Raw genomic sequence first — 17,273 nt, forward strand, 5'->3', positions numbered from 1 at the left:
CTGCTCTCCTGACGCGGGCGGCCGGGCGGCGTGGAGCGAGAGGAAGGGGTTAGCGTCTCATGAACGCTTGGGGCAGGCCGCCCGCATCGGAGAGAGAGTTAATAATTAAGCCGTTGGCGCTGCCGCCGTGGGCCGGGCTGGCCAGGGTCCTCCGGGCTGACCCCGTTCCCCGCCCGCCCGCCCGCCCGCCCTGCCCCGCGGCCTGCGGCCCACACGGGAAGACTGCAGGAAGCGCAGACCGCAAGGCCTGAGCAACAAGGCGTTGGGGCGGTGGGAGCTGCCAGGACAGGAAATGAGCGAGGCTGATTAGGAAAAGCGGTTCAGCTAGACTTGCGTTCAGTAGGAGGCGGGGAGAGGTGCGGGGGAGGAAGCCGGCCTCTGGTGGGGCCGAGGGGCGTGCGGATCCCCCGTGGGGCGGGGTGCTCGCCTTCCTCTCCAGAGGGGAAGCTAGGACTCGGGGAGGGTGAGGGGTTGGCAGGAGGCTCTGCCGTGGGACGGGGCGGCCCAGCCAGGAAGGAGGGTGCAGGCAGTGCTGGCTCCTGACCTCCCGACCCGAGTGCCCACGGTTGCACGGCTTTCCCCCTGAGCTCCTGGAGCTGGGGGAGGAGGCACTCAGGTGTCAGCAGGATGTGGGGGGGCCCCTCTCCCTCCCGGGGAGGGGGGGGCTGTGGCCACTCTCCAAGCTCAGCCCTTCCAGCTACTTCCCGTCTGGGACTGGAGACAGGCAGACGTGCCACCTCCTGGAGGAAGTGTCCCACAGAAGACACACCCCCGTCTCTCTGCCAGCCGGGCACAGGACCTGGCCCTGGGCAGGTCCCTCCCTGGCACCAGAGCCCAGGCGGTGCAGAGCGGTGTCTGTCCCTGATGACAACGTTGACAGGCTTGTGGCTGTGGCTCCCGAGGGCCCCGAGGCCATCTGGCTCCTGCCTGGAGATGTAGGTGCCTCTTTCTCCCCCACAGAATGTCCTGGGGGCGATCCTTCCTTTGACTTCGGGGGGCAGCATGACGGTCCCCCAAAGATCCCCCAACCCAAACCCCAGGACAGCGGTGCTCTGAGTGCAAAGGGAGGGTGTGGCAGGGGAGGCGTCACCCCAGATGGTCCCGAGGGGCCCCAGTGTGCTCGGCCCTTGAGTGTGGAGGGGGAGGTGGGTAAGTTGAGTCCCGGTGCTGTGGTGTCAGAAAGATCCTGCCTGCCGGCTTTGCAGGCGGAAGGGCTCGCCAGCCCAGGGGCGTGGTGGCCGCCAGAAGCTGGAAAAGACGAGGGAACAGACTGTCCCTCAGAAGTTCCAGAGAGACCGCAGCCCTGCCGCACCTCGGTCGGTGGGAGCCCCCGGGAGCCCCACGTGGGGCCTCTGGCCTCCAGGGCCGTACGATGATCCGTTTTGTGTCGGCCACCAAGGCTGTGATGAGTCTTTAGAGCGGCGACGGAGAAAGAGCACACCGGGCGACATCTCTTCAGGGGACGCATCTCTGCGAGCAGATCTCTGGTCCCGTGTCCAGGGGTGGAATGCGGCCACAGGGAGCGAGGGGCCTGGGAGCTGGCAGGTCCTGGGGGCTTCCCGCCTGTGGCCCAGCGTGGCCAGGCGCTGTCCGCGCCTCGCTCAGACAGAGGCGCTCCCCGCACCGCTGCGTCTCGCCCACCCGGGCCCTCGGATCTGGAGCCGCTCCGTCTGGCTCTGGGCGGTGGGCACGGAGTCTGCTCTTCCCTGGGCCCTGGACGCCGGTCTCCTCGTCTGGACAAACGGGAGGGGCACCCAGGGGACAAGGGAAGAGATGGGGGGCGGGGAGGGGGAGGCAGGGCAGGACCAGGGCTGAGCGGAGGATGTCCCCAGACCTGCGGGAGGGGCCTGGAGGGGGCGTGGAAGCCAGGTCCACAGCCTGACCATGTGGCGTGGCCCAGATTCCTGGTTCTGTCTTTTCCCCGGGCACTTGGGGAGTCCCCCCAGCCCCCCGGTGGGCCGCAGGCCATGCAGCTGTGTGTGGTCCACTCGGTCCCGTCCCGGAAGACCCGAAGCCACACGCTCCGGGCTGGGCCCCACGGTGTGCAGCCCTGGGGAGCCCGGCCAGCCCAGCCCTGCAGGCCTATGGTGGGAGTGGGGGGGGGGGTGACCTTGGCCTGTGGAGCCTCAGAGACGCCCAGGTTAATGTCTCACCCACACACAGTTGCCCTGCCTCGGGGGATGGGCGGAATTTCGAAGAGCCCCCCGCCTGCAGAGGGTGGGCCGTGTGTGACCGCAGGCCCGAGAGTTAATGTTTACGGGAGGCCGGGCGCCGAGGGAGCTGTCTCCGGGTGGTGGCGGGTCCCGGGAGATAACCGCTGAGGAGCGGCGGTCTCCGGGGTGGGGGGGGGCGGCCAAAGGCCACCCTGGGCGAGAACCTGTAACTCCTCGAGGCCGAGATAAGAGGGTCCAGGTGTCTTCTCTGCGCCTGCCCTGCCCTTGGGCTGTTTTTCGGGGCCTCCGGGCCCTGCAGCCTGCGCAGGTGCCGGAACAGGAGAGAGTTGCTTTGCATGAGGGGATCACATTCAGGCTCGGTCGGGGCGGGGACTTTTAAAAGTAGACAGTTCTGGAAAATAAACTTCGGGTGGTGGCGGGGGAGGGGGGTCTGTGACCCCCTGGCCGTCTCCCCTGCCAGGCCCACGGGTCGGCACTGATGCTGTTACTGCACGAGGACCCGTCTGTCTAGCTCCCTGAATCCAAAACGGGAGCCTGTGCCACCTGCAAGACGGTCCGTGCGAGGTCAAGGTCGAACGTGCGGACAGAGACGCTTGTAGTGTTTGGGGGCTTCTGTGGTGACCCCCCGTTCAGAGACTCTGGGGCCCAGGAGGGTTGAGGGTTGAGTCTGTGGGAGGAAGCCCAGCCCCAGGCCCCTGCCCAGGGCCGAGTCCTCCGGCCTGCATGGGGGCCTGGGGCCGTGAGCGGCTTGCCCCCCGACACAACTGTGCCCCCCAGCCTCGGCCCCGTGAACACCCATCAGAGGGCCCCCAGCCCAGGCCCGGCCCCCAGCCCAGGCCCGGCCCCCAGGCTGGGGACAAGGAGAGAGGAGAGGGAAGCTGGAAGTTGCCACATTTTTCACTTTAGAACTTGCCACACCGACTTGTCAAGTTGAAATTAGCACCGTGCTGAATTCCGGGTGTTTGCACACCTAAAAAAGTCTGGGAGGCGACAGACGCCGCTTGCTCACTTCGTAAGGTGCGCATCCCGTAGCTGGCACGTCTTAAAGGCACAGAGCTTCCTGAGACGGTCCGGGGCGTTGGTCTGGCTTTGTCTCGGAATCACGTTGGGATCATTTCTTTGTCTCAAATCAAACGAAAAGCCTGAGCCCGGGACTTAGAAAAGAAGGGTGGGACTGCCTCAGCCCACCTGCCAGCTGCCCCGGTGGATAACCGGTCAGCGGAAGGCTAACTCCTGTCTCCTGAGCGGCCCATGCACTGTCCGCAGGACCAGTGCCGGCTGCCCCCCCCGCCCCCCGACCCCTCCTAGGGCGCGACACAGCCTCCTGAGGCCGGTGGGAGTGGGGTCAGCCTGGCCTCACTCTGCTGCCTGGAACAAAGTAAGTGCCCAGTGCCTGGTTCACTCCCGTGCCCGCAACTCCCGTGGGGTAGACGACCGTGACCGTCAGTGGCGTGGGGGACGCAGGACACCGAGCTGGCCCAGGCCAGGTTCCGGGGGTGGGTGGCGTAGGGACTTGGGGGGTGGCCACGTGGCTGGCTGCGGTGCGGTCCCGGCTCAGAGGTGGCCGTGTGCCGACCAGCCTCGGAGGGGGCACTGGAGGGGCCCGCGTTTTGCAGACAGAGAAGAGCATCCGGGTTCCCAGTCCTCCGGCCTCCGCCTCGGGGGCCCTCGCTCTGACCGCCCCGGTGGGTGGTCTCGGGCCAACTCCGAGTCCAGTGTGGTGGCCGAGATCGCAGCAGGTGGGCTCCAGCTCTTCTCTCGGGGCCCCCCCCCCACTGTTCCCTGTGGCCGAGCATGAGCTGGGGCTCTGGCCCTGCTCCGCAGCCTGCCCCCCACCCCCCGAGCCTGCCACTTCCCTGTGGCTCACGCTGCTGCTGACTGGCTCCGGGGTCCCCACGTTCCACGCGGGGTGAGTGAGGTGTGGTGGGGGGGGTGTGCGAGAGTCCGGCTCCCCAAGCACCAGGGCATGACAGCTCCCTGAGCTGATCATCACGGCGGGGAAACAGGGAAAACGGGGGCTGCTCCCACCCTCTGTTCTGAGTGAAGGGCCTCGGTGGCCCAGGGCTGAGGGACGGTCCCTGGACTCTCGGACCCCTGGCCTGGCCTGCTGCATGGCCTCAGCGTCCCTGGAGGAAAGTCGGTACTTCTCCTGTCCTACTCAGCAGGACAAGGTCCCCCCTCTCAGCAGGACCCCGGGGCCACCCCGTCCAGACCCCACCCCCAGCTGGCCCCTGACCCTCCCTCCGTACCGGCTGTGTGACTGCGGGCCGGTGTACGACCCTCTCTGAGTTTCCCTTCCCCGTCTGTGAATGGAAGTGGTCCTCACTTCCGAGGGCTCTTGGAAGGGTGCCAGGCTTCTGACCCAGGGCCTGGCGTTTGGAGATGCTTGCATGCCCCTTCCCCGTCACCCCCTCTCTTTAAAACACTCTCCCCCTGCCCCGCCTCGGTCCTCGTCCGGTTTCGAGCAGCTCCTGGGGGCTTGCCCTCTGGCAGGTGCCCCTCTGCGGCCCCCACCTGGGCCCCCGCAGCTGTCTGAGGCCCCTTGTGGGTCCCGGCTCCTGGGACAGCAGTGAGCAAAGGGCACACGTGGGGTTTGAGGGCTGCGTAGAGCCCCCTGGGAGAAGGGGCTGCGCCTGCCCCACGGCCACTCGGAGCACGTGCTGGTGGCAGCAGGTGGGCTCTTAAACTCGAGGTTTTCTGAAAAGAAGAAAAAAGTGGTTTGACGTGGCTGTTCAGCTGTGGTCACCTCCAGTGCACGACCTGAAGAGGGAGGGGGAGTGTGTGAGTGTGAGTGAGTGAGTGTGCATGCGTGTGCATGCGTGTGTGACGGGGAGGTGGGGAGCAGGGCCTGTTGTCTGCAGCCCCCCTCCTTGCGCAGTCGCCCCGCGTCCTGGCTGCCCTTTCCCGTGGTGGCCCGGGTGCCAGGGGCTGGGTCCCAGGGGACGTGTGCAGGGCCGTCCGCATGGCCACACCTGCTGCGTGAGCCCCCCTCCCGTGGGTGCAGGTGCTGCTGGTGTCCCCCTGTCCGCCGGCTGAACCGCCAGGGCGTGCCCTCCCGAGGCCCCCCGCTGAGGGAGCCCCTGTCCTCGGGAGGCGCTGAGCAGGTGGGGAGCTGGAGTAGGCCCGGGCCCCCCCTCCGTCGGACCACCTTCCCGGAGGTGGCATTCAGGACGTTGCTTAGACGCCCCTTTGTTTCGTGGGGCTGCGCGGTCAGCGTGGCCACGAGGCGCTGCTCTGGGCTCCTGACGGGCAGCACCTCTGGGTGGCCCTGGGGTGTCTGGGGTCAGCGCCCTGCTGGGGGCTGAGCGACCGAGGGGAGGGCTTCTCCTTGTGGGGCACCGGCCTGAGGCTCACGGAGGGTCCCGCTGAGGATTGCCACCCCCATGGGGCCCTGCTCTCGGGGGCTCTGCCTCCTCCCGTCAGGGCGACCTGTCCTTGACCCCCGGACGAGGAGCCCGGCTCTCTCGGCCTTGGCGAGGTTTTATGGGGCGGTTGTTGGGGAGACACGGGCCATTTCTCTGTTTGCCCACCTCCCCGGGTCGGCCCCGATAACACTTTATCACGCCGCTCCCCGCCCGGGAGAGCTCGTCACTGGGGGCTTTTTGTTGACCTCTGGCTTTATGGCCATGCGGTGGGATGGCGGTGGTGCGGCCTGTGCGCTTAGCTGCCGAGTTAAATTATAGATTAATCAGGGTCTCGCCCATCCCTGCCTCCCTCTCTCTCCTCTCTCACACACACACACACACACACACACACACACCCTCACACCCTCACCTGCTCCGGTGGCCGCGGCGCCACGCTGTGAACTGTGAGCTCGGGGTGTGAGCGGTGCTCTGCGGGGCTGCGGGGCTCCCGGCCCAGAGCCCAGGGCTGGGCCGGGGTGAGGGCTGGCACCCGGCCAGGTCCCCCTTTTCTCTTCAGTCGGACCAGCCTCACTTTTCTGTTTTGTCTGCTGAAGCTCTTCCTGAATTCTCTTAGGGAATAAATAGTTCTATTGCTAAAGAGCATCTGAAAGTGGTGGGCCCACCCCACGCAGCTCTCGGGCCTTTGGGGCGTCCGTGCGGGGTGGGGCCGGAGGAGGGTTACGGTTGTGAGGACCCGGGACACAGTGTATCCTTGCGCAATGCCATTATTCACTCATTCCCTGTTGTGCTATTTCCCTACGGACAGCGGCAACCCCGCGTTTGCCCCGCCCTGTATTAAGCCCCTGTGTTTCTGCACCCCTGACCCAGGGAGGAGAGGGACGTCATTTTGGGGGGTGAGTCTGCGACTGAGGGCTGGAGGTGAGGGGCTCTGTATGGGGGGGCGCTGGCTGGACACAGCGCTGCAGGGTGGAAGAACATTCCTTCTCGGGGTGCGTGTTGGGGAAGAACGGATTCTCTTCTCCTCCAGAGCCAGCTCCTCCGTGACCCATGTGTCTGTCCTTCATCCCCGACCCCAAACTCACCCCCCCACTTCCCCGCCCTGTGTTCACCATCCAGGCGGTCCTCACGTCCCGGGGCCGCCTCGGCCCCACCGGCCGGTCCCAGTGGCTGTGAGTTGTTTCCTGGAGGGAGGGGGAGTTGGTGGTGTGTGGTTGGTGTGGGGCCTGGGGGCCCGGAACGTCCGTCCTAGGAGCACTGGGGTGAGCCGCTGGACCGAGGAGGCCGCTGGACCGAGGAGGCCGCTGGACCGAGGAGGCTGGTGGGATGTGACCCTGTTGGCTGAGAAAGCCCAGGCCGGCAGGCAGAGCAGCGTGTGAGGAGGGGCAGGAACCAGCAAGGTTGGGCTGTGCCGGGGTGCGGCTTCCTCCCGTGGTGACAGAGCAGAGCGCTCCTGCAGGGCACTGGGCGGGTGGGGGGCAGGGCCCCAGCCCCCAGACGGGGCCCAGCCCAGACTGCCAGGGCCAAGGCCTGGCCCCTGTCCTGGGTGCCCACAGATGCCCAGGATCAGAGCCAGGGTCAAGGGGTAGACCAGATGTCCGCATCCGCAGCCATGCTGGATGCACACTCACCTCCGGTCGAGGCGACACAGGTGAGGCAGCAGCTGGCCAAGTTTCGGTCCCAGCTGCACCTCTGACCTTGTGTGGCCTTGGGCCCACGGCTGCCTCCCCGGGCCTCTGTTATCTTATCTGTGTGACGAGGAGGCTGGCCTAGAAAAGCAGTAAGCCCGCCCTGGAGACCTGGGATTAAACCGAAGGCCACGGGTGGAAGCCTGAGCATTTATTTCCCTCCCTGTCAGCACCGCGGAGGCGGCAGGAGAAGTTAATATGGAGGCGGGCCTGAGACGGGAACCTGGCGAAGGGGGGATTTTATGGCTGCTTTGGGATTGTGCACTGGGTCCCTTTCCACAGAATTTAGGTTTGTAGGTTAATTATAAAAACGTTACCAGAAAAAAGCAGCCTTGCCCTCCTGATTTCTCGTGGTTGGTGGACCCAGTGGCTGAGCCCCGGGCCCCGCTCCCCCGGCCGTCTGAGGTTTGCATCTGGACTGCGTTCCAGCTCTCGGGCGCGAACAGCCGGCCGCGGAAAGGCCAAGGTGTCCAGTTTTCTTGCGTGTCGGCAGCGCCGGTGAAATCCTCGGTCTCTTCTCTCGCAGTTACTTTCCCTCGCACACAAACCCTTGGCTGGATGGCCGGTGAAAACATGTCGAGGTCAAGGAGGCGAGTAGAGAAGCCATGTAACAGTCTCCTTCATCTCTGCCCCCTCGGCCCTGCCGTCATAACGAGACACCGTACAGTGGACAGCGAGCCCCTGGGCGTGCCCAGGAGGGAGGAACGGGAAGCGGCGCCCCGGCGGGTGGTGGGAGCGTGGAGCGCCGCCCTGGAGCTGGATTCGCACTCGACACTGGTCTGGACGAACTTGGGAAACCTGGACAGGTCACATTTTCCCCCGGGAGAAAGGCACCGTGGAGCCCCATGGCGGGGCGGGAGGAGTCTCGCAGAAGGGAGTGTGGCAAAGAATAAGGAACTTTCCTGTTCCTCCAGACTCCGTCCGGCGGGTGGGCAGACCGTGGAGGGGCCCCCTGATCTCTGCCCAACCCCATTGCCGCTCTGTCCTCAGTGGACCCCGCCAGCAGCCCCCCTCACCCCCCCCCCGCCCCCCCGCCTTTCGCTCGGTGAGAGCAGAAAGTTCTCGGGTCGGTGCTGCTCCCGGGGAGTCTGCGCAGATAAGTCTCCACCTCCCTCCTGGGGGGCGCCTTCCGCCTCTGCTTCCAAGTCCAGAGGTTTTGGGGGGAAGCTCCCCACCGCCCTGCCACGCCTCGGGAAGCTGTGCTCGCCCGGGGAGGGGAGCGGGGGTGTAGTTCGGGGGAGCCTCTTTTCAGACGCGGGGCACATGGCTTCCTTAGGGTCTCCCGCCCCGGCCTCCCTTCCGCACACCGGGGGACAGCTGGCTCCTTACACCCTGATTCAGGCTCACGCTTCGGCTTCTTTGTGGCCGCCTGCCCAGCCCGTCGCCTCTGCCTGGCCCCCCGGCTCCCAGCATGTCCTGCCGGGCTCCCCCGACCCCCCCAGTGGTTGCAGCCCTGGCGCGCCTCCCCAGCACCGTCCTGTGGAGGGAATTTTCTGGAACGATGACAGTGTTCCTTACCAGCACCGTTCAGTGTGACGGCCACTCGCCACGTGGGGCTCGTGGCACGTCAGGTGGTGCTGGCGTGGCCCAGAAGCGGGATTTTAGAGTTCACTCAATAAAAGTGTAAATTGGCCGCGTGTGGCCGGGGCCCAGTGTTGTATGGCGCATCTGCATCGTAAAGCCTTTGTTTCCGAGGGACTGGGGGAGGGGGGACAGGGAAAGGGCGTGCCAGCCCCCCCACCTCCGACTTTACCCCCTGCCCTCCTTAGACCCCCCCAGCATCCCGCACAAGTCTGAAATTTTGTTTCAAAGCGCTCTTGGAACTACACCAGCCCTGCCGAGTTGAAAAAAAGGAGGGGGTTCTGGCGCTGCGTAGAGCCATGAGCTCTGCCCCACGTATGGTTCTGGGTGCGAGGAGGTGGCTTTGGCTGGGGCCCCTCCTGTCACAGGTGAGCCCCTCTGCAGGTAGGGAGGGGCGGTGCCGCTGTGGTCACAGAAAGAACTCGGGACCCCTGTCCCCGGGTCGCTGTCCTCACCGCAGCCCAGCTCTCCTGGTTGCTGCAGGGCCCGCTGGCCCCACTGCAGAGCCCCGGCCTCCTGCCGGGCCGGGCTGTGCGGAGCTCCCCAACGGCACCACCGGCGCCGGCACCCCTCCAGGGCTCCCAGACGGCCAAGCCGGCCTCCCAGGCCCTGCGGCCACTTGGCTGCCGGAAAACAGATTGGGTTGGTAAAAATACGTGTGAATGTTCTCACAGAACCCGAGAAAATCACACCTCCACTTTGATGGGAAAAAAAAATCTGTTTGTGTCGCTCTAGTAATTAACTCGGGAACCGGGGGGACCGCAGGCCATATGCCTGCCGAGCGGCCAGCGGGGGAGATGGTGCCTCGCTCGCGCCTCGCCAAGAGCCCCTCCGGCCGATCCGCTCCGGGACGGGGAGAAACCGAGCCCCAGGCCTCTGCTCCCAGCCGGTGACCCCAGCGCAGACCGCGCCCGGGGGTGGCGGAGCAGGACCGGAAAGCGGACCCTCGGGTTCACGACAGGAGCGCGCCAGGGGAGGGGGGAGGGGCCAACAGGATCTCGGAGGTCAAAGGTTCGGTGGCGGGACAAGGGCAGACGTGGCCCTGGGAGGTCCCCCTCTGTTCGTGGTCTTCCGCTGGGCCGGAGGGCCGGAGAGCGTCCTTCTGTCCCGACGTCGGAAGGCGGCCGTCTGTCCGCGTGCCCTCGGCCTTTTCTGCGTGTGTGGCTGCGGGGTTCGCTCCCGGGGTGATTGCGGCCCTACGGAAGCCGAGGCACCCACCTGGAGAGTGACACCCCAGAGTCGGCCCCAGCTAGTCTAGAATGTTCCCCACGACACTGTTCTGGACCCAGCCCGTCTGGTGACAACAGCTTGGGGACTTGGGGTGATCTCAAATGCTGCACGTCTTGGTTTTCCCACCTGCGACTCCAGAGGAGAGCGTGAGAAGCAACCAAGCGAAGGGGTGCAAAAACCCTTCAACAGCGCACTCCCTTGTGCGCCCGTTTCAGCGGTAGATGAAACACGTCACTCGTCTTCTCTAAATGAACAGCGTTCCGCTCACTACCTGCTGTTCCCAAGGTGACTAGCCCCCTGTCTCACCTGTAAAAACCAGTTACTGACACCCCGTGGCCCACGTGTACTGGTTATTCGGAAGATCTGGGAACGGAAGTCTACCTCTCGGATTTTTTTTTTAAGATTTTATTTATTTATTTCTAGAGAGGGAAGGGAGGGACAAAGAGAGAGATAGAGAAACATCAATGTGCGGTTGCTGGGGGCCGTGGCCTGCAACCCAGGCATGTGCCCTGACTGGGAATCGAACCTGCGATGCTTTGGTTCGCAGCCCGCGCTCAATCCACTGAGCTACGCCAGCCAGCCAAGGCTTACCTCTCGGACTTTTCCTCCTCACCCAGGAGGGGATTTGGGAAGGGGAGGGGCTGCGGGCTGCAGGCGGCCCCAACGTGATGGAGTTTGGGGGTGAGGCCTCTGGGAGGGAATCCGGCAGGGAGCCTGCAGCCCCCATGCGTGGGCTCAGCGCCCTTGTAAAAGGCGACGTGAGAGAGACAATCCGACTCCCCGCCACACGCGGGCACAGCGGACAGGCACCGTCTGCGTGCCAGGACGGGGGTCCCACCGGAGTCCTCCCCCCCCACCCCCACGGGAGCCCCCATCTCGTGCGGCTACCCACGCAACGAGTAAGGAACGGTGGTTGTTGAGGTCGCCTGGTCGGAGGTGGCCGGCCCCAGCTGCCTGGACTGGCTGCGACGGGGCCGTGGCCTGCGTTTACCCAAGCCGGTGCCATGGTCCTCACCAGCCTGGCCAGCAGCGGGGCAGGTCAATTCCTACTGTTCTGGGTCCTGCTGGACACCTGTTCCCGCAGTCCCGGCGGTGGCCGTGGGGACCCACGAGTCAGCTCTTGCCGCCACAGTTGATTCTCGGTGCTGCTGCTGTCCAGGGAGCACAGGACCGTCAATACAAGGGCGTGTGCCACTTGTACTACGCCAGCCAGGGCCTGAGCTCTGTTTTAGCGGCGACCCGGAGGCCTCCTGCCCCACCTCCTCTCCCACCACCCGCCCCACAGCCTCCCTCCCTCCAGCTCCAGCCATCTCCTCGCAGCTCCCCGAACGGGGTATTTTGGCAAGCCTTCTGGCATCTCTCCTTCCAGAACAATCCCAACCTGCATGCCAGAACCAGCTCACTGGTGGCCTTGGAGGACGGGAGATACGGTCTCTCTCCTCGGCTTCCAGATCCCCCAGGCCCTTCGTTAGTGCTCCTCACCCTGTCTTGTGGCTGCTTCTCCCAGGCTGACCCGGCCAGCTGGGCCGGGGGTGAGCGGGTCCCCTGGGTGTCGGTCACTGCCGTCATTCACGGGTGAGTTTGCTTTAACGCACTGGGCCCTCCCACGGCCCCCTGGGAGATTCCCTGAAGGCTCAGAGAGGCTGAGGAAGTCAGCCAGGCTCACACAGCAGCAAGTGAGGGCCAGGGCGCCCGTGTGGCCACTGTGCTGTGTGACCTCTGTCACCCACAGCGTCAGTGATACGTCTTCTCCACGTCCAGGCCTTCCCCCACAGAAGGCCGGTCACGAGCGGCCTGTTGGGTGCCCATGTGGGCCTCCGTCCACATCGCCCTTAGAGATGATCGGTCCATTTCAGCAACTTAACGAGTGAGAAAATAAACGCAGGAGACGCTTGCTCTCCTTGTTGCAAACAGAGGAGCTTGACCTTCTCCGTGACCGTGAGCGCCGTGTCCCCCCGGAACGGCCAGCACCGATGTTGCAGCATCATCCGACAGCAACACAGCATCCCGGCCCCCCCCCCTACCCCACGTGCTCGCTCGCCGGCCCAGAGCGCTCTGGGCTGTCATCGGGGTCCGTGAGCCAGCCAGAGGCCAGAACGGGCCGTCTTACAGTGTCCGCTCCCCAGACGGCTGCCGAGTCGTGGGGGGAGCAGAGCGGGGGCCCGGTTTGAGTGACACAGCGGCACAGACCAGGCCGTCTCAACCACAGACACTCGTGGTCTCGCAGCTCTGGGGGCCGGGGTCCTTGTCCAAGCGGTCAGTGGAGCCGGTGCCCCCTGAGGCCTCTCTCCCGGGCCTGCGTACGGCTGGCCATCCCTCTGTGCGTCTGTGTCCTCACCTCCTCTTCTAAGGATGCCAGGCCTGTAGGGGCAGGACGCACCCTAATGACCTCACGTGACCTTAACTGCTTTCAAAGGCCCTGTTTCCGAACACAGCCGCATTTTGAGGCGCTGAGGGTTAAGGCTTCCCCACGTGAACTTGTGGGGCACAGTTCAGCCCCCAACAGGCTCCGCCTCTGTGGCCTTGGGCGAGTCCTCCCCCAACTGGGTTCCAACGGCCTTATCGCTGACATCGAGGGTCAGACGGCATCGCCGAGACTGCGCCGCTTCAAAGCGCTGTGACGACCCAGGAAGGCATCTCCTGCGGCTGATGTACTGCCTTCAGCGTTCAAGGCCACCGGGCCCCAGTGTGGCCTGAGGTTTCTCAATATTTGAGGACAAACTCTGTTATCTCGCTGTTGACAAGGCAAATACGTCTCCTTGGCCCCGATGATAACAGCTGCGTCCTCTCCTCTCGGCCGGAAACACCCACGGTGACACGCTGGTCTTTTCAGTGACATGTGGGGCCCGGGGTGCGGGCGTCTGACCTCGAACTGGCGGCAGGAAGGTGCCCCGGACCTCCTAAGTGGAACACGGGCACTTCCTCTTTGGGGTGGTTCTCTGCACGTGCACAGTTAGGGAAGACAGCCCCCCCCACCCCCCCGACCACTGGGGGCTGAAAGGCAGCCAGTCAGCAAGGATGGCAGCCCCTCTCACTGCGGGTGCGGAGGCAGGCCCACTGGGTCACAGTCTGGCTTCGACCGGCTTGACTTTCTGGGTCCCTGGACTCACCCCCTGTAGGCGGTGGTTCCAAAGCCTGAACCCGTGGCTTGCAGCCCCTTCCCACTGGGCAACGACAGAGCAGTGGTGCACGGACCCAGCGCCAGGCCTGCCTCCCGGGCGGGGGAGGGGGCTGGATGCACGGGGCCGGTTGCCTGCAGCAGGGGCGGGTGGGAGGGAAGAGAACCTTCCAGATTCTTCGCCTGCTCCCCCATGACGTTGCGATGCTCATGCCCGGGAGGGCTGCGGTGAGGAGGGAAGGAGGCCTGTGGGCACACGGCAGCCACGGGATCGTTAACTTTGTGCGGGTCTCAGCCAGTTTGGGTGGGAGTGGGCGGGTCTGGGGTGGAGTTTCCTGAGGGGAGCGCTGCCTTTAGCTGCCCTGGGGCTCTGCACGGCCGTCGGGCGTGGATGCAGCGCCTGGGGCACCCGGCGTGTCACACAGATTCTCTCCACTGGCCCCTCCCCTCACACGGTGACGTCTGCGCTGTTCCCTCTCTTTCTGTGAGGGACGCACCGGAGACCCGAGGGTCAGGTGAGCCCCTTGTCCGAGGTCGTACAGGTGGCGAGAGGACCAGAGCGACCCAGGCCCGGGTCCCCACTGCTGACCGGCGCTCGGTCGCCGGGCCCCGGGCTGCCCCGCCCCAGGCTTCCTGTCCCGACCTTCCTGCGGAAGCCTGGGCCCTGGCCCTGTGTGCACTCCCGCCCGAGGCCGGTGCCCCTGCTCGCCCCCTGCTCGCCCCCTGCTCGCCCCCTGCTCGCCCCGTGGGCTCGGTTCCCCGGAGCAGGTTGGAGGCCGAGCCTCGCGGAGGCCCTGGGCGGGCTCCGGCTCCGGCAAGAACCCGGCTTTACCGCGCGGTGTTCTCCCTTTACCCGGTTCCTGGCACCGTCGCTCTGCACAGTGCGCCCGAAACACGCGCCTCAGAAACCGGGACTGGGTGTCGCCCGGTGAAGAAGCCAAATCATTTGATGCGTTTGGGGGCACATTCTCAACATTTGTAAATTTGGAGGCCGGCTGTCCCCCCTCCTAGCAGGGGGCACAGTCAAGTCCCCGAGAGGTGCACAGTCTGGTTGGTGGGAAGCTGACCAGGGCCCAGGCCGGGGGGCGGGGGTCTGCCTCGGCGCCGCCTGCTGAGAGCGGAGGATCTTCAGGGCCTCGGGGTGGGGGTGGGGGGCTTCGGGGGGCAGGACCAGGGCCTGCTCTGGGGGCAGAGGTTCTCCCCTGGCTGCCCCCAGAGCTGGCCCAGCAGCAGGCAGCTCTGTGCGGGGTTTGGTCTCGGGGAGCGGGAATCAGGGACGTTTGTACCCCGATCTTCCTCTTGGAGGGAGGGTCCCTCTCTGGGGTGAAGGGCAGGTGGACAGAGGCTCCAGCGTGCACGTGACCTTACGACGTCCAGTTCACGGCTCCCGCTGGCGTGATGGGTGGGGGGTGGACGTGGCAGTCTGGGGGACGTCAGCCTTATAAACGTGCGAGGAAGAGGTGCTTCCAGATCCTGGGCTGGGGCCGGGGTGTCCCCTGGAACTGACTGACCGGGGGTCTGTAACTGGTGGGAGGAAGGGCCAAGGGGGGCGGCTGGGGGTCATCTGGTCGAGGGGAGAGAGCTGGCTTCGGGGTCAGGCCTGTCCGTCTCGGATTCTCACTCTGACGCCAGCCGAGCGAGCGACTTCAGACAAGTTACCCGACCTCCCCGTGCTTTCTGGCCCCGGTGAAGACGGCCGCCCCGACCTCCAAGGGGCGTTGGGGGAACGGGACGTGAGGTTGCCTGGGAGGCAGCCGGCTCCCGGCAGAGGCCGCGCGGTGCCTTCTCCTCGCCCACGCGCCAGGTGCCAAGGCCACACGTTAGTCACGGGGCACAACGCATGAGTCACCGGAGGAGTGGGTGGTGGGTGGACGCGGGGGCGGGAACCCTGAGCAGCCCCGCGCCCTTGGGCTGCGGCAGTGCAGGTGGTGAGTCACCTGCGGCTGTGACAGAGAGGCCTCGTGGGGCGGGGTCAGCGGGCTGCCCAGCGTCACACAGACCCGCCCAGCCCTCACGGCCCCAAAACTGTTTGCTCTCCCTGCGGGGCATCAGGAACGCAGTTAAGAAGAAGGCTCCTCGCCTCTTTTCTGGGGGCTTTCTTCTTCGGGGGTCACTGAGTCAGTTTCTCCTGGTCCATTCCGGGGAGGGGGTGGGGGGAAGAGCAACACGGGGTGACCAAGGGGCCCGCAGGCCCCCTGTGCTGTCGCTCACTAGCTGGGAAGGCTCATTAGTCTGCTTCAGCCTCAGTTTCTCTGTCTGGGAAATGGGGGCAATGACACCAACTGCACAGGGTTTTTGTGAGGCTGACGATCGTAGTGCATTCGAAAAACAAGGCCACCCTTGTGTGAGGGCTCTTTCCTGGGGCTCTCAGGGCGGGAGGCAGGGAGGCCCTGGCAGGCTCTCGGGGGAGCAGCAGACCGGGAGACCAGGAGGAGAGGCCGCTGGCCTTTGGCTAAGCGCTGCCGGCACCACCGGCTCCCGCTGGGGCTCTCCGGCCCGAGGCGCCTGCATTCCGGCCAACATTGCTGCCGTCTCCTGTGGGCACTGGGGCTCGGGGACCTGGTCAGGGGCTGGCCCAGAAGCTGACTGGATCTAGGGGACAGCAGGGCGGGGCGCGGGGGGGGGGGCGCGCTCTGTCCTTGTCCTTCTGTCCTGCTCCAGGCTGAGGCAGCCCATCCCTGTCCTTGGGGCAGGGCTCTGCGACCCTCTGTCGGACCCCAGCACCACCCCGACCTTGGCCCTGCCTCCCACGGGCCTTCCTACCTTCTGCTCCAGGTTCCTCCTTAAATTCCGTTTCAAAATGGCCCTTTCTCTAAGGAGAACAGAGTGTAGGTAAGGGATTTGGAGTTCAAGGGCAGTTCTTGGATTAAGAAAACTGCGGCCTTCTCTCCCTGGGCGGTGGTCTGAGCCGTGCCCTTGGGCGCTGGGCGTCTCCCCCTGGAGCACCATGGCTCAGACACCCTCTGGAATTGCTTGCCGTCCTCCTGGGGCACAAAGGTGGGACTGCGTGTGGTCTCCCGGAGTCAGGGTGGGTCCTACCTTCAGACCCCGGAACAATGGCTTTTACGCGCATTGATTGCTAAGCTGCTTCGGTATTACTTAAACTAAAATTTTCCAACTCCTGAGTCCCCTATCAAGAGCAAAAGGCTTGGGCGAGCAGCGCGGACCAGTGGGAGCCGCCCCAAAGCTGCCGGAGCTGCCTTGTGGGGCGTGAGTGGGCTTCCGGTCACTCAGGGTGTCCTCGAGGGTCTGCTGGACCCTCTGCCCGGAGCGTTTCTTGGGTTGAGCTCCGGTCAGGGCTGGAGAGCTGGACTCGGTGACTCACACGCGTCCCCCGTCTCTCGGTCCTGTCCGTGGTTGGTGACGCACGCGAGGCTTCGTCCGTCCTGGAGTCAGTTCTGGGTGTGACCGAAGAGAAAGGTAAGTCAGGACCCAGCACTTCCGAGGAAATTATATGCCGCTCACCTGTGAGGTCCGTTACCGCTGGTCCGGGGCGGCCGTCTGGCTGTGCCAAAGGACGAACTCTCAGCCAGGCGGATCTGTACATCTGATCGGCTTTCTGAGCGATGCTCTCAGCAGGCGTCCAGCAGGCGTCCAGCAGGCGTCGGGGCCCCAGGAGTCGGGCACTGGGGAAGGCATTCATGGGCGGAAATTGGGCGGGACAAGAATGTTATTAGCTCAAGAGCGGAAAGGACAGTTTCAGGCAAGGTTCCCTCAGGGGGAGGCGGGTCTTATCAGGCACCGTGCCCCAGCTCCCTCCCTCCCTTCTGGGGACGGAGAGGCCCAGGGTGACCCAGAGCCCTGCTGACACAGACGGAGTCAGTTACGTCCCTGGAGAAGGTCGAAACTGCTGTAGGCCAGCTGTGAAGTGTACGTCCACTGTCTTGGGCCAGGGAGGCCTCTGGCCGGAGGCTCAGAGCCCGGAGGGAACCCAGAGCAGAGGTGGAGCCCCCAAGTGCCTGCAAGCCGGGTACCGGCCGGGGGAGCCCCCGGCAGCTGTCCCGCACCTTTCCTGGGCACCAGGAAGTGATCCTTGGTTCTCAGCAGGAGACAGCGGCCCCCGTGTGGACGGACAGAGAGCCCTGGCCGGGCGGGGGCACAGCAGGACTTTCGGGAGCTG

Source organism: Phyllostomus hastatus, unplaced genomic scaffold, assembly GCF_019186645.2.
Source record: "Phyllostomus hastatus isolate PE091 unplaced genomic scaffold, TTU_PhHast_1.1 phas_contig_402, whole genome shotgun sequence".
Classification (NCBI taxonomy): Eukaryota; Metazoa; Chordata; class Mammalia; order Chiroptera; family Phyllostomidae; genus Phyllostomus; species Phyllostomus hastatus.